The sequence below is a fragment of the Bombyx mandarina genome, chromosome 21 (assembly GCF_030267445.1).
Source record: "Bombyx mandarina strain Sakado chromosome 21, ASM3026744v2".
Lineage (NCBI taxonomy): Eukaryota > Metazoa > Arthropoda > Insecta > Lepidoptera > Bombycidae > Bombyx > Bombyx mandarina.
Genome location: NC_143227.1, coordinates 6,443,658 through 6,460,742, shown reverse-complemented (window position 1 = coordinate 6,460,742; position 17,085 = coordinate 6,443,658). Strand labels below are relative to the sequence as shown.

At 43.3% G+C, this 17,085-nt stretch overlaps 1 protein-coding gene across 2 annotated transcripts in view; it reads left to right on the top strand.

Moving 5' to 3' along the window:
* Window positions 1-642: 642 nt before the first annotated feature.
* The window catches only part of LOC114248628 (zwei Ig domain protein zig-8), a 127,931-nt gene continuing 111,488 nt past the window's right edge, over window positions 643-17,085 (top strand). Inside the window, exon 1 of one of the 2 annotated variants that reach the window (XM_028181924.2) lies at window positions 643-913. The gene's annotated coding sequence lies outside the window, so the exon portion shown is untranslated. The remainder of the gene's footprint in view (window positions 914-17,085) is intronic. The other variant, XM_028181925.2, reaches the window with a different exon arrangement.

The window sequence follows — 17,085 nt, the reverse complement described above, 5'->3', positions numbered from 1 at the left end:
TTACGTCTCATGCAATACCAGCTGGAGGTCATTACAAAGATGGTGTGAAATTTGAGGTTTATTTCGGTAGTACCAAAGCAAATGATCCCCGACAAAAATGTATGTTGGTTTTGGTTTTTATGGCGTGCGGGGTTATATCGGCTGAATCGGACTGGAATGAAGCTAGGATCTCGGGAACATTGCCAAAAACGATTGCACCGTTCCACCGTTTTATTTGTAGTCGGCTTACTGAGCGACTATCTCACTGCGCTCGCACTTACTTCAATACATTTGGATAATAGCTTTTGAATTAAATTGAAAACGCGGCTTAGCGGAACATACTTGTTTAATCAAATGCTTATCAACATCTAAAAGCATGAATCTTCGAAGATGTGCGTATTACTTTAAGGAAACAAACTCAGGAAAACAATTCACGTACACACTACAATGTTCCTAATAGAAACGGCGCAACTAATTCGAGTTTCGGTTGGCCACAAAAAAAAAATCTACGACCCGTGTTGTAATATCCCACAGAAGCGCACGAATAAGTAAATAAAATTGAATAATTTACGAGTAGGTTTTACCACGGAATGTCACAAGGGCGGTGATGTGAGATATCAAATTATAAGTGGTTCTGTGCACATGCGCGTTTTAGTCCGCCGGCCGCCGGTTTCAGTCTGTTCGAAGCTTGCCTAGCTTACGAACGAATTCTCGATTCTATTTCGAATTCTCTAACTCGTTCGATCGTATTGAAATAAAAATTCCCAGTTAAGTGTCCGATTTTAATTTGGTTGTTAATGTATACAGTTAAAATACGTGTTTCTGTGACTGTGTGTAAAAATATAAGTTTCAGTTTTGATTTCTTTCGCTTAGTTTTGATTAAGTTGCTGTGTTTGTGACGTGTTTACGGATTGTTTCGTGCTTAAAGTTTTTGGTAAGTTCATAACATAACTTTGTACTAATTAATGAAATGCTTTATATATAAAAATGAAATGGTGTTCGTTAGTCTCGCTAAAATTCGAGAACGGCTGGACCGATTTGGCTAATTTTGGTCTTGAATTATTTGTGGAAGTCCAGAGAAGGTTTAAAAGGTATACAAATATGAAAATGCTCGGAATTAAATAAAAATAACAATTTTGTTTTTCCTTTGATGTGTCTCCCGTTGGACGGATTCCTTTTGTTTGTTTTAAGTTTATTTTATACAAAGGTTTAGGTCTTTTATTTATCGATTGATGCACTACGAAGTCTGCCGGGTCAGCTAGTGTTTTATAAATTTAACTTAAACATAAATTAAAAGCCAAGATTTTTAATATTCGTTTTGAGGCTTACAAAACTTTGAACCTGTCCTCTGTGTAATTGTTCTTAAGTACAGGTACAAAACAACTTATACGAGGGCAGGTTTATGATTTTTTTAAGCGTGCAGTACTTATGTTGTGTTGAATGATTTTAATAATGATATTGTATTTAAGGACGTTGTATTTAAGGTCATTATTGAAATTATTCAAGATAATAATTACGATAGGGCGTCTTGTGAACTTCCATGGATAAGTACCAGTATCCGGGTTCCGGCTTTAAAGGTATGATAGCCAGTATACCACACACTTTTTTATTGCCTTTGTATGCAGACGAGCATATGGATCACCTGATGGATGATGGTAAGTGGATGGTGAGTGGTTACCGTCACTCATGGACGTCAGCAATGCCAGGAGCACAGCAAAGTCGCTGCCTATCAACTGAGATTTAGGATTGACTTTGTCAAAGTAAATGGAGCTATTCACGATGTCAATCAAATCTATGACCTCTGGTTACCACTTTACACTTAGTAGACAGTGAATTCGTACACCTGTTTATGCAATAAATAAATAATGTACATCAATTTCTAATTTCGTTTCTTTTTTTATTATTATTGAATCAATCAGTTGTTGTTACATCGTCAACCGGCCTTTGTGTTCAATAAACCTTAATTCGTTTGATTAGAAATCGCATTTTTATCTTCCGTTCCGGGAAAATTATGAGGGCCGGATAATCCTTTGAGACCACAAAAAACCTACTCCCGTTAGGATGACATATATTTATGTATTTTTAACATAATGGGGCATTTTTGTAGATAGTGTGAGATAGGCAGTTCTTTACATAGTCTGGTGAGTGTTATTTTTTTACTTAGGTGGGTGGGAGAACTCACGGCCCCCCAGTTGTTAGGTGGTTATCGGAGCTTATCAGATATCACTAGTGTGAATGACGCCACCCAACTTGAGAAATGGGTTCTATATCTCACTTTTATGGTACAAGGGCTACCGCACCCTTCAAACCGAAATGCATTACTTCTTGGGGGCAGAATTAGGCAGAGTGGTGGTACCTACCCGTACAGGCTCACAGGGACAACCTACCATCAATGTATTTCAAAATTAATATATTTTTTTAAATAAAAAAATATGCTTAGTGTTTGATTAGAAGGAAATATGATACTCTTTTCTTTTTCATCTGACGTAGTGATTCAAGCGGTCTGCTGGGGAATTGATGTCAAATTTTAGAAATGATTATAGTACAAATTATTGTTTTTATTCCGAATAATTTAAAAGAGAAGTAAGTACTTTTTCGTGAATATGTTAAAATATGAAATAATATAATTTAAAAGAATATGTACAAATAATTTTCTCCGGAATCGTTATTTAAATCCTTATATATTTTTTTCTTTATGTGCCGACCAATTTGGAAATCGTTCAAACTATATAGTGAGAAAAAAGTTTGAGAATCACTGATCTAGAGTTATAGGCTTAGTTTAGTAGGTGTTGTAGGTGAAACAGGACGGCTGGTACATGCGTTTGTTATCTGACGCTGCGCTTTCGGGGTCAATTTTGCTTTTGACGTACTTGTAATATATTCACAACTATTATAGTGTAAGAAATCGGTGTAGAACACAACTGTGACTTTATATAAGCCTTTCGTAATAGTGAATAAATGGAAAAAATAAAACATTAACACCACTACATCTCTTCCTCCCGTTGGTTTGATAAAAGGCGACTAAGGGTCTTACCCGGCGGGATGGATGTAATGTACTCTGCGTCAAACCTGTCCCGCCGTCTCAATAGCCCCGACTGGGCTCCGTCCCAGTCCGAGGTAGTGCCGGTTGTGAGCGGCAGGAGTTTTTAGTGAGGTTCAACTCCCACATACCCCACCTGCCGCGCGGGTGGTGATCCGGCGGTTTTCTCTTGTGGAATAAAAAGGATCTTACCGGATTATGGGGCAGCTCTGAGTATTATACCAGCTTAAGGTGATTGCCAATCGACACTTACTTGTGGTGACACTTACTAGTTACGGACAGTGCTAATATACACAGACCAGAGTGTAACTATACCGTGGTCGATTCAGTGGTATAAGGTATAATAAATCTAATAGTTTTATAACATTAGGGATTAAAGTATAAAATTGCCGATTTGTACGGAAAAATTGAATTTTTTTTTTTTAATTTTTTTTATTTAGCATATTTATTTAATCAAAATTTCTACCATTATTATCTATACATTGTTGCCATCTAACATGAAGGTCATTTATGTATTTTCGATAGAACTCTGGTGATCTAGATTCTACAAACTGTGTGAAAGCGTTATGTACTGCCTCCTGGGAAGAAAACTTTTTATCACGTAGAAAATTGTCCAAATCACGAAAAACATGGTACTCCGTTGGAGCAAGGCCTGGCGAATACAGAGGGTGACAAATGGTTTTTAATTGCAGTTCCTGTAGAGTTTAAACGGTTTCTCATGCTGTATGAGGTCTCGCGTTATCATGGAGCAATAATAGTGAAGATCGATTCATGAGTCGGGGCTGTTTCATTCCAAGTTTTGCTATCATTGTTCGGAGTTCGGCACAGTAGACATATGCCGTTACTGCTTGACCAGATCGGAGAAAGCTATAGTGAATAACACCATGCTGAGACCACCAAACAGCTACCATTACCTTTTTATTGGTAATCTTTGCTTTAGGACACTGTTGCGGCGCTTGACCTGGGGTCAGCCATTGCATGTTTCGCTTACGGTTATCGTAAAGAATCCATTTTTCATCACATGTCACAATCCGATTAAATATTCCTTTATTTCTCTATCGCTTTAACAAGCCAACACAAGTTTCAACACGCGTTTCTTTCTGCAGTTCAGACAAATCACGAGGCACCCATTTTTCATATTTTTCTATTTTATTGACGCAAATGAGTCGATGTTGTTGGTAAGGTAACGTTAAACCATGCCGCTAATTCCTGGGTAGTTTAGCTCGGATTGGCTTCCGCCATCTCTTTCAATTCCTTGCTATTCACATGTGTGGGCGGTCTTCCACACGGTTCGTTCTTCAAATCAAAATTAAATAAGATTAAGATTGAAGTGCATTGCATTATATCTCCTCACATTAAACCACGTTACTTATTCGTAGCAGTGCTCACGAAATAGTAAGTTTTAACGAGATCTTCTCACTTAATACATATCTACACCTTTATTTTAGTACACGACTATAACGTACTTATATCCAACTTTTAAACAATCCAACCTTATATTGAATCCATATTTGAAAACATCTGGTTGGTTATTTAATTTTGGTATCTAATTATTTTAATTATGTTTCGGTGCCCGTAAATCCGTCCGCCCGTCACATTTAAAATTTCAGAAATTTATTCTTTTGCAAAGTCAATTTAATGTCAATATTTATTACACAAATCATATATCACGATAGAGAAATTGAACTTAAAATCTATTCATTTTCTATGTCTCTTTGTTTCATTGTTCTTTCTCTAAAATAGCTGGATTTTAGATTTTTAACTTGCAACAAATCTGAGCACGTTGTTTCTCATATCTACAACGTTCAATATCATAATCGCGCACTTAGGTTTTCGAATTCAAACCTAATCGCGCTAATCTAAGACTTCAATTCCACTTGACTTGATATTTTTTTTCGATACTACATCGCGCATCCATAAAGTTGAAACTCGAGTTTCTTGAAGAACTCTCTACTTAATATTATATAAGATCAAAGGGTGACCCTTTCGAAGACACGATAGACAAACTTCGGTCGTTAGTCCTTCAAGTCTATTCCACTTAATGCAGCTTATAAGTTGGTGATCGTTTATCAATAGTTTTAGATATTTTTACACTTCAACTATATTGAGTATTAAAATGAACGCAAAAAGTTGAAATTGTTCAATTGCGATAAATGGATGCACAATCGCACAGTTTATCTGGCGGTGTATAGTTACCAAATCCTATTGACATCAGAATGTGAAGATACGTTTTGAGATATTAGGTCAACATCTTAATCGTATAGGTTGCGATACTCACGCAGTCTGGTTCCGGGTCTTCACTGCGAAGAAGGATCCTTTTGTCATGGCGCCGAAATTTCAAGGAGTATCCCTGCAGCTTTCTGCGAGTATAGGGATTTTGGGGGTCGATATTTCGAGCAATGTCCAAATTTCGGAGTCATTTGGAAGGTAAAACCAAATTGGCCTCTAAAATGCTGGGAGTCCACAACAGAGCGAAGCGGTATTTCACGCTTGGGCAGAGACTTACGCTTTATAAAGCGCAGTTTCGGCCTCGCGTGGAGTACTGCTCTCACCTCTGGGCCGGGGCTCCCAAATACCAGCTACTTCCATTTGACTCCATACAGAAACGGGCTGTTCGGATGGTCGATAGTCCCGCTCTCACGGATCGCTTGGAACCTTTGGGTCTACGGAGGGACTTCGGTTCTCTCTGTGTTTTATACCGTATGTTTCATGGGGAATGCTCTGAGGAATTATTCGAGATGATACCGTCATCTCGTTTTTACCATCGCATCGCCCGCCACCAGAGTAGGATTCATCCATACTACCTGGAACCACAGCGGTCATCCACAGTGCATTTCCAGAGGTATTTTTTGCCACGTACCACCCGGTTTTGGAATGAACTCCCCTCCACGGTATTTTCCGAGCGCTATATCATGTCCTTCTTCAAACGAGGCTTGCGGAGAGTACTTAATGGTAGGCAGCGCCTTGGCTCTGCCCCAGCGAACACTTACCATCAGGTGGACCGTATGCTCGTCTGCCTACAAAGACAATAAAAAAAAAGACATGCCCTACAATTAATGTATAGTACCGTTCTACCATTTTACTTTCTATTTGTTTATGGGCATCCATAAACTGAAAGAGCCTACGGCACTCCTAGTTTGTAAAAGTTATCTAAGCCCGTTAACGCCTAGGAGTGAGACTTATCTTAAGGCATAGAATTCATCTGATAGCTACAAGTATACTTTAAAACATATATCTACTATTTTCGGCCCAATTTTTACCGTATTTCGCTATCGAGAGCCGCATACGCGCTCGTTCCTTTAGGCATAGGGGCCTCGTAGGAGATTGGAGGTCTCCCAGTCCAAAGAAAGGGATATGGTTTCTTAGAAAAAAATCACAAAGTTTTTGGAACAGCTAAAAATCATAAGTCGCAATACTGGACCCGACATAACAGGAATGATCTGATATTGGCATTAGTAATTTTTATAAAAGTTGTTTAATCAATTGAATCCGTGTGTAATCATACTTATGTTTTATTTATTTTACAGTTTGTTACATTACAAATACGTTATTTTTGTGGTCATAAACAAGTAAGGTTTTATTTGTTAAACTTTAATAATTGAACCCAGTATAACACTCGTACATAGTGGTATACATATAATGGAATCGAGAAACCTATGGTTCCGTCTACTTTTCGCGAATTTCCGTATGTATTGTGTAGTTGGATTGTTCTGTTCTTGGCTAAATAATCATTTAGATATCTAAAATTAAATATAATATGAAACCAACCAAGGAGCCAATGAAATTTTGGAATGTTGTATTTGATGCTTTATTATCCACAGCACAGTGATGACATAACATTATTTACCTAAGCAAAATTTTGTTGAAGGACCATTGACGTGATAAGTGAAAAATTTCTGCTTTTGATGTGTTCGCTCAGTTGTTGTCACATTAATTGTAATTATATATTAAAGTTGTGCTAAAATTAAACAAATACGCTCAGCAACATAAGTAGGCGAAGATAATTATACTTTTGAAATAAAATCTTTTTATTTCGTTAGCGTGGTATGGACATGTGATGCGTAGAGAAAAGATGCATGTGACTAGGACATGACAATGTGTGAAAATGGTAGTGTAAGGTAGAGGGGGAAGAGATCGATCAAAGAAGACATGGATGGAGTGTGTGAATGACGATATGAGAGAGAGTGTTGAGATGACGGCTGATAGAAGAGAATAAAAGAGAAAAATTCCACCTAGTGTGGGATAAGGTGGGTAAAAAGAGAATAAAGATTTCGTTTGATATACAGATTTATCAATATGAAAAGGAAGTCTTGTTTGTTAGGAGACCATTAAATTCTACGAACTTAATACCGTGCAATTATTCCAGTGTAGCGAGTTTCATATTAGGAAATGACGAAAAGCCCGCTTAGTTGGTTGAATCGAATCCAAAAAGCTATTGCTGCGGAAGGGATCGACCCTATATTTATAGTGCTGATGCCGATCTGAAACTAATAGTCTCTGTTATACTAGTAACTTTCTGCGAGTATTAACGATTAACAATCTTGTGAACGATATTCAATATCGATAGAATAAAATTAAATAGTGAGGAATAAATAAATAGCAAAAAAAGTCTTGAATGAAAGTAAAATTGATGAAATAGTAAACGACAGTACAGTTTAATTAAAACCATTATTCAAAATTCAATTAAATTATTTTCAAGTGTTATATTGTATTTACATGAATATTCCACAATCCGATATAAGCGTCTTTATTTTGATAGAATTATTTGGATTAGGTACTTTATTCTATTGAAGTCATAAACGTTAAGCTCAGAGCGGTATAAATAAAAAAAATATGTGTGGTGGCGTATTATAAAAATATTAATTTTAAGTTCTATTCGAGGTATAAATAAAATAAAACTGGAGGTTTCGCAACAACCCACGTTCATTCGGTAACGTGCGAACTTATTGTGGTACACTTCATTCACGGTTGTTTGCATAAGAGTTAGTGTATTGCGCAAACGAACGCTCTGACATCGTGGTCAATGCATGATAAAAATATGTAATTTTTTGCACGTCATTACAAAGTTAAGTCGTACACTGTGTGCATTACTAATAAAATGCCCAGTGATTTTTTCGCCGGATCTTCTCAGTGGGTCGCGTTTCCGATCCGGTGGTAGATTCTGCGAAGCACTGCTCTTGCTAGGGTCAGTGTTAGCAAATCTCCGGTTTGAGCCCCGTGAGCTCACCTACACACGTTAGGGTGAAGCTGAAATAGCCTCTCAAGGCTATCAGCATAGGTAGGAAAAAAAAAAAAAAACTAATAAAAATCTTACGTTACGGACGTTTTTTCCCGGTCAGGGTATCCCTCCGCATCGTCCCATAAGGAACTTCGTTCCAAAACTATGTCAGGTGAAACTTTATATTTGTTTGATAAGCACATTGAAAAACCACAACCTACAAAGCGTTGCATTGAATTGGAACGTGTAGTAGGAGAGCGGGACTCGTTGTATCAAAAAGTTATGTTCGTTTTTGAAAGAGCTTTATGTTTTTCACCACCGGGCTTCCTTCTGCTGTTAATACTCGACGAATACTTTGTGGCAAACAACAAACTAGTAACACAGAAGAACATATTATAATATAATCTATACTAATATTATAAAGCTGAAGAGTTTGTTTGTTTGAACGCGCTAATCTCAGGAACTACTGGTCTGATTTGAAAAATTCTTTCAGTGTTAGATAGCCCATTTATTGAGGAAGGCTATAGGCTATAACTCGGTGACTTATTGCAAAATATTTGAATTAAGCCTACGATATTTTTATATTTAACTAGTGACCCGCCCTCGCTTCGCTTCGGAAACATTAAAACACACATGAAACAAAAAAAAAAAAAAAATTAAAAAAAGTAGCCTATGTTCATCAGGGACAATGTCGGCTTCTAATTGAAAAATAATTTTTCAAATCGGTCCAGTAGTTTCGGGGCCTATTCGAAACAAACAAACAAACAAATCTTTCCTCTTTATAATATTAGTATAGATAATCATATTTATTTTAATAAGTATTAGAAAAACTTCGATTACTTGAAAGTACTTGTATCATACCCATCGTACATTGATTGTATACAGGTGATCCTATTATATAATATTTTGATATATAAGCTATTTATTATATTGCGAAAATTCATCAAACTCCTTTCAGTAAATGTAAAGAGTATCAAATATCTATGCATTCTCTTAAACTTCCTCATTTTGAATACCAGTATGCTCTATGTATTAATAACTCTGTGTATAATAAAGGACAAAAAAGATCTCTATCTTCATTTTAATCCTACCCAAATATTAATATTATTATTTTCAGTTCTTAACAGATGTTGTCTATATTTAGCACGTAAACATGGATACATTGTAAAGGTCTTTCAACTATTTCAATAGAGGCCAACGGAGCTGTATCTTTGCGTTCACGCGTGGTTTCCTCCTGTATGCGTGGAATTTTCATAGAACCTTCGAGAATTTATTATAAGATCTTGCGAACGAAATGGGTTTTTGATCAGAACGAGGGTCGCGCAAGTGTGTCAAAGTGCAAAACAATGTTCCGCTGAAATAAATGACTAGTGTATTTATTGCTTGTTAAAATCCCTTACAATCCCTGTAAGCGTGTTTGAAAGTAAACAAATTTAGCTTCACTTTCTTATTTTCATTACAATGTTTTCATAATTTGCAGTTTTCGTTGTCACGGACTACTAAAGTGCCATTTGTCGATATTTGAATGTTGTTCTATTGCATACGGCACAATGATCAATGAAAGTAATAAAAGAAACCTAGAATAAATCACGCTTTAGCTTTAGTTTTAGTTTTTGTATAAAATTTTGAAACCAAATTTAGGTCAGCGAAAACAATGATAAATTATTTTTATCAGTGTCAGTATTAGTCGAAAAAAGCGTTACTCAAATCACGTTTCTAGGCTCCCTAATATAATTCTGACAGGTCGAAATGTTTTTTTTATTTTTCCGCTGTCTAGAGCGAGCATTTAACGCGACGAGGCTCAGATCCTAGCACAATCCTCACTGATTGCAGAGAAGCGGTTTTATCCGGAGTGTAAAATTTTACTGCCGAGCGCCACGATTATCTTGACCGGGCGCTATTTTTTTTTTCACACGAAACCCTCCGAGTTTGCTCTCGATTTTATCCGTTCCCGTCTTCGATCCCAGACGCGCCATCAGAAGCAATTAAGCGTGTTTTATGTCTTTTTATATTTCGACTCTGCGTCGTAAAATAATAACGCCTTCGCGAGATAATATTTCATGAAAATGTTACGCAGTTAAAAGACAATTACTTGTGCTTTGGTACGTTTCTGACGTTTTTACTAATAAATTAATTAGGTCTCGTGTCTTATAACGATAATAAATTTATGATTCCTTGACTTCATAAATTATTTGTTGACCTTTGTATCTATTATCTATGTCGGAGGAGAAACGCCGAAGGAATGTTTTTAAAAAGTGTGACGTCACCATTGCTGACGTCACGGTCATTAAGTTCTCGACGATGACTCATGTTTGGGCTTCCGAAACAAAACTTCACCAGAACTTCACAATAACTGCGTATATTTCACGAGAAGTGTGACAACGTTCAGAGAGATCCGTACTGTACTACGGCTCGGACACGAATGAATCAACGCTTTTTTTTTTTTTTTTTTTTTTTTTTTCCTACCTATGCTGATAGCCTTGAGAGGCTATTTCAGCTTACCCTAGCTTGTGTAGGTGAGCTCGCGGGGCTCAAACCGGAGAATTGCTAACACCGCCCTAGCAAGAGCAGTGCTTCGCAGAATCTACCACCGGATCGGAAGCGCGACCCACTGAGAAGATCCGGCGAGAAACTCAGTGGGCTGTGTCTGTGGGTTAATTCGCTCGTCGAGCCCTTCGTCGCAAGCGACGGGTTCGGCGAGGACGGTGACCGGTGCTTGTATTGCCTAAAAGCACCGTTAGTGGATCAGGAGGATCCGTGATGACGTGCTTTGGGCGACGTCGACGGTTTACCAAACGGTCTACAGGATCGGGTATGTAGTTTCCGGCGGCCACGACAAGAGGGTTCTCATGTCGTGCCGCCTTCTCAAAGTGGCGCAGCGATGCCGACTGTAGATACTTACTGACGGGGTCGAGCTCCAGGTCATCGTGGAGGTCCACGTTCCTCTGGAACCATGGTGCTCCGACGGCTATCCTGCAGAATCGGGATTGTATTACCTGAAGGGGTTTCAAGTTGGTGCGGGCCGCGTGAGCGAACACTACGCTTGCATACGTCATGACGGGGCGTATGCAAGTTTTGTAGAGGGTTACCTTGTTACGGAGGGACAGTTTGCTTCGTCTACAAAGCATTGGGTAGAGTCGTCCTAGTATAAACGCGGCGCGATCGCGTACCGTTTTTACGTGGGGACGGAATGTCATCCCTCTGTCGAGGGTGACGCCTAGGTATTTGACCTTCGGGGCCCACGGTATGGGCTGGTCAAAGAGAGTGATGGGGCTAACGGCGGAGGTGTTTACGCGCCTACTGGGGAGTGGGGTGCTCGAAGTGGTATTCGGAGGGCGACCCCTTTTGAATAGCACCGCTGTGCTTTTCGTGGGGTTAATGTCTATTCGCCACTTCCGGAACCACTGTCCCATGGTGGTTACTGCGGTCTGGAGTCGCCGATGAAGCAACGACATCTTCCTACACGAGTAGTAGATAGCCGTGTCATCGGCGAAGAGCGCTAGATGGGTCTCCGGAGACCGGGGTATATCGTTGATATAATCAACGCTAGACAGCACGGCCGTATTTATAGGACTTTACACGTCAGCGTGTTGACAAGTATTAAACACGTGAGCGTGTTTACAAGATTTTAAAGTATTGAAATTACAATAAAAGGGACTGTTTAACATCAATTTCTTATCACAGAGTAATTAGTTGATGATCAGTAGGTAAATAGTCATATTTGCGCCGACACGGCCATACTGACAGGCGGTGCGCGCTCTGCACCGGCCTCGTTGATTCTCGTAGGTTTTTTCTTTGATTCTCATTGACCTGCAGGAATAAAAAGTTTCTCTGAGTAGCGCATCTGTTATACTTGCGTTACTTGTAACTATGTAGGTTTGAGACTTATTAATGCGATTTGATTGTAGGGTTCTCGGAGGGTATCGTAGGGTTCTCGGAGGGTATCGTAGGGTTCTCGGAGGGTATAGTAGGGTTCTCGGAGGGTATAGTAGGGTTCTCGTAGAATTCTCGGCGGTTCTCGTAGAGTGCTCGGCGGTTCTCGTAGAGTTCTCGGCGGTTCTCGTAGATTTATTTAAGGTGTTCGGATAAGGATGTTGTGTAGTGTGATGTTGTGGCGTACACTGTGGTACTTATGTAGTGGGCGTACACTGTGGTACTTATGTAGTGGGCGTACACTGTGGTACTTATGTAGTGGGCGTACACTGTGGTACTTATGTAGTGGGCGTACACTGTGGTACTTTTGCCGAGGCGTACACTGTGGTACTTTTGCCGAGGCGTACACTGTGGTACTTATGTGGTGGAACTTTAGTAATCAAAAATAAAAACTTATCTTTGAGTGTTGATTTTGTTGCTCGACCATGCTGATTTGTGAAGTAGATGTATAGGCTCATCGGCTGTTGCTGGGGGGTAGTCTTCTTCCGCCGATACGGTTATCTGGTCACCAGGTTGTTGCTGAGCGGAGGCGGCGTGTGATCCCGCTTCTGATGTCGGAGGAGAAACGCCGAAGGAATGTTTTTAAAAAGTGTGACGTCACCATTGCTGACGTCACGGTCATTAAGTTCTCGACGATGACTCATGTTTGGGCTTCCGAAACAAAACTTCACCAGAACTTCACAATAACTGCGTATATTTCACGAGAAGTGTGACAACGTTCAGAGAGATCCGTACTGTACTACGGCTCGGACACGAATGAATCAACGCTTTTTTTTTTTTTTTTTTCCTACCTAAGCTGAGAGCCTTGAGAGGCTATGTCAGCGTAACCCTAACTTTTGTAGGTGAGCTCACGGGGCTCAAACCTGATGACGTTGCTAACACGAACCCTAGCAAGAGTCGTGCTTCGCAGAATCTACCACCGGATCGGAAACGCGACCCACTGAGAAGATCCGGCGAGAAACTCAGTGGGCTGTGTCTGAGAGTTAATTTACTCGTCGAGCCCTTCGTCGCAAGCGACGGGTTCGACGAGAACGGTGACCGGTGCTTGAATTACCTAAAAGCACCGTTAGTGGATCGGGCGGATCCGAGATGACGTATTTTGGGCGACGTCGACTGCTTTCCATTCTGTCCGCAGGATCGGGAATGTAGTTACCGGCGGCCACGATGAGAGGGTTCTCGTGTCGTGCCGCTTTATCGAAGTGGCGCATGGACGCCGACTGCAGATACTTACTGATGGACTCTAAGTCCAGGTCGTCATGGAGGTCGACGTTCCTAACGAACCACGGGGCTCCGACGGCTATCCTGCAAAAACGGGATTGAATAATTTGGAATGATTTCAAGTGTATGCGGGCCGCGTGAGCGAACACTACACTTGCATAGGTCATGACGGGGCGTATGCAAGTTTTGTAGAGTGTCACCTTATTTCTAAGGGACATTTTACTTCGCCTACATATCATCGGGTAGAGACGTCCTAGAATGAAGGCGGCACGATCGCGTACCGTCTTGATGTGGGGGCGGAATGTCATCCTACTGTCGAGGGTGACGCCTAAATATTTGACCTTCGGGGCCCACGGTATGGGCTGGTCGAACATCGTGATCGGGCGAACGGCGGGGGCGGGGGTATTGACGCGCCTAGTCGGGAGGGGGATGCTCAGCGTGGTGTTCGGAGGGCGACCTCTTTTGAAGAGCACCGCTGTGCTTTTCGTGGGGTTAATGTCGATGCGCCACTTCCAGAACCACTGTCCCATGGTGATAGCTGCGGTCTGAAGTCGTCGATGAAGCAACGCCTTCTTCCTACACGAGTAGTAGATGGCGGTGTCATCGGCGAAGAGCGCCAGATGGGTCTCCGGAGACCGGGGTATATCGTTGATATACAAACTGAATAGTAACGGGGAGAGGGCGGAGCCTTGCGGGACTCCGGCTGTGACGTGACGGGGCCGGGAACGCGTTCCCTCGACTCGATATCGGAACGAACGGTTCGACAAGTAGTCTCGTATGATGAGCACGAGTCTGTCTGGCACTCCCATGTTATACAGTTTGAATATCAAACCGTTGTGCCAGACTTTGTCGAACGCCTTCGCTATATCGAAGAAGAGGGCTCCTGTCGGAATGGGTTTCCGCCTGTTCAGCCCTAGTAAGATGTGCTCCGTGAGGCGGTGCACTTGATGGACGCACGAGTGTCTGGCGCGGAATCCAAACTGCTCGTCTATAAGAATTTTATTCGCGGATACGAAATCCCAGAGGCGTTTACGAAGGAGCCGTTCGTATAATTTGCCTATCGCCGGGAGGAGACTGATGGGGCGGTAACTCGCGGTTTCGTTATTCGGTTTGCCCGGCTTGTGTATGCCGATAACGTCCGCTTCTTTCCACGCCGCGGGAAAGATGCAGTTCGTCATAGCAGCATTTAATATCGTGGCCAACATCGTTATCAGTTGGGCTGGTAACAGTTTTAGCGCGCGGTTGCGGATGCCGTCGGAGCCGGGAGCTTTCCGTGGTTGTAGGCTATCGATCGCCTCCTTAACCTCGGAAGTGGTAATGGGGGGTAACGCGTCCGAGGGCGGCAGGGAAGCTCTGCGCTCGACCTCCCCGTCGACGAACTCGGTGTGTTCGGGGTCCGCGTGTTGAGTGCTGGTGGTGCACTGTTCTTGCAGTGCATCGGCCAGCAACTCTGCCTTGTCATCGTCATCGTAAGCCGGTGGTTGGCCTGAGGGGCGTACGAGAGGCGGCATAGTGACGATAGTTTCGGACTTGAGGGTCCTAGCTAGTCGCCAGTATGCTTGGTGAGTGGGCGCGAGTTCTTCTAAATAACTATCCCAGTTTTCGTTTCGGGCGTCGCTTAAGCGGGATTTGACCTCCCGCTGTAAGCGACGCATCCGAGTCCGGTTTGAATCCATGGGATATCGATCGTAGGCCCGGATTGCCGCGTTTCTGATTCTAACGAGGTCCCTAAGATCGGGGGAAAGTCTGATGCGGTGGAAGCAGTCCTCCAGATCGACTTGTTTCGAGGATCTTATGATCGCCGTCGAGACGTGATCAGTGAAGATGTTTATGGATTCGACGGTATCCTCGGGGGATGGAGTTGAATCCGGGCCGCAAGGGAGGATTGGTGGGGCGGTGTCAGCTAAGCACGTGCCCAGCTTCTTCCAATCCACCATGGTCCTCGTATCTGGTTCGCGGTTGAGTGGGCGACCGAGCTGCATGACGACAGGTCGGTGGTCTGAGTCGAGTTCTGACATTGCCTCGATGGAGCGTAAGCGCAGAGTTACGTTCCTCAGCAGTGCCAGATCTATTGTGCTCGGACGACGCGCGGCGTTGTACGGATAGCACGTGGGGGTCGGGGGGTTGAATATTTCGAATGTGAGGTCGTCTATGAACGCGTCGAGACGCCTACCGTTCACATTCGTGCGATGGCAGTTCCACCTAGTGTGGTGGCAATTTAAATCGCCTGCCAGAATGACCGCGTCCCCCATACCGAGCAGTGTCTCGAGGTCACTGCTCAGGAGGGGTTTGTCAGGAGGGAGATATACGGATGCGATGACGATCGGCTGGTGTCCCGTCAGCGCGATGCGGCACACTGACGCCTCGATATGTAAGAGCGAGGGAGTATCGAGAGGGACGCAGTGCAGGGCCCTCCTATAGTAAATGACAGTCCCGCCCTTACGGGTGGAGAGTCTGTCATTCCTAACCATGACGTAATTCGCGACTTTGGGGTCGCGACGCGAGGGCTTTAGGAAGGTCTCCTGCACCAGAAGGATGTCGATGAGATTGTCGCGAAGAAACTCATAAACTTGATCGCGCTGACGCGCGAGTCCGTTAGCATTATAAAATGCTAACTTTAAGGAACGCGGTTTTACCCTACCGTTGTTGGCCATTGATTACCGGTAATCAAGCCAGCGTACGCTGGACGGACTCGATGACGTCCATATGGTCGAACGTCGCGTATAGGCGGTCATCGGCCGTGACTGCCCTGCGCATGGCGTCGGCGAACGAGCGCATGCGATCTATATTTATCGCGGCGATATAATCACGCACGATTGAAAAGTCGTTTATGGCAGGCCGCGCGGGGCCGGGGCGAGGCGCGGGACCGGGCGCGAGGGCGGGGCGCGGCGCGAGCAGGGGCTGGGGTGCCGGTGGTTTCCCTGCCAACGTGAGCGGCCGCGGTTTTGCCTACGCGGAGACGGTGGGCACCGGTGCCGGCACGAAGGCAGGTTTCGGCGCGCGGGGCGCCGAAGTCTTTGGGCCGACGGTTTTAGATGGCGCGTTGGCCAGACGCTTCCGCGGGGCCTTGGGGCATCCGCGGTAGTTGGCTGTGTGGCCCTGCTTCTGGCAGAGCACACAGCTCGGCGGTTCGGTCGCGGTCTCTTTGACCCGCGAACAGTCGGCTGTCGCGTGGTCACCGAGGCACTTTACGCACCGCGGACGCGCGTGGCAGTTGCGCGCGGAGTGGCCATACAGTTGGCACCTATGGCACTGACCGGGAGTGCCTTTTTTGTGTGGGGCCTCGACGGTGACCCCTGATAACCCGCAAACGGTGCGGAGGCTTGAGGCAATTCGTTTGCCTTCGGCGGTTGGTTCCAACGCGACGAGAACCATGTTATACGCGAATTTATCGCGCCCGCTGTGCATACGGTGCACACTTATGATTGGGTACGTTTGCCTGATTAGGTCTTCCTTGATTAGCTCGACGTCGAGCTCTTTTGGTACTCCGCGTATTACTACGCGGAGCTCGCGGTCCTCCTGGAGTGCATAGGTGTGGTATCCTATGCTCTCCTTTCGGAGGTAAGAAGTGAGGGCCCTATGGTCGCCCGGCGTTGCGACCTTTATTTGAATCCCGTGCGCAAGATTACGCGCTTGGGAATAGTTGATTTTGTTGGCCGTAAGGGCCTGGGATACCCGGTTCCACGCGGATTTTTCA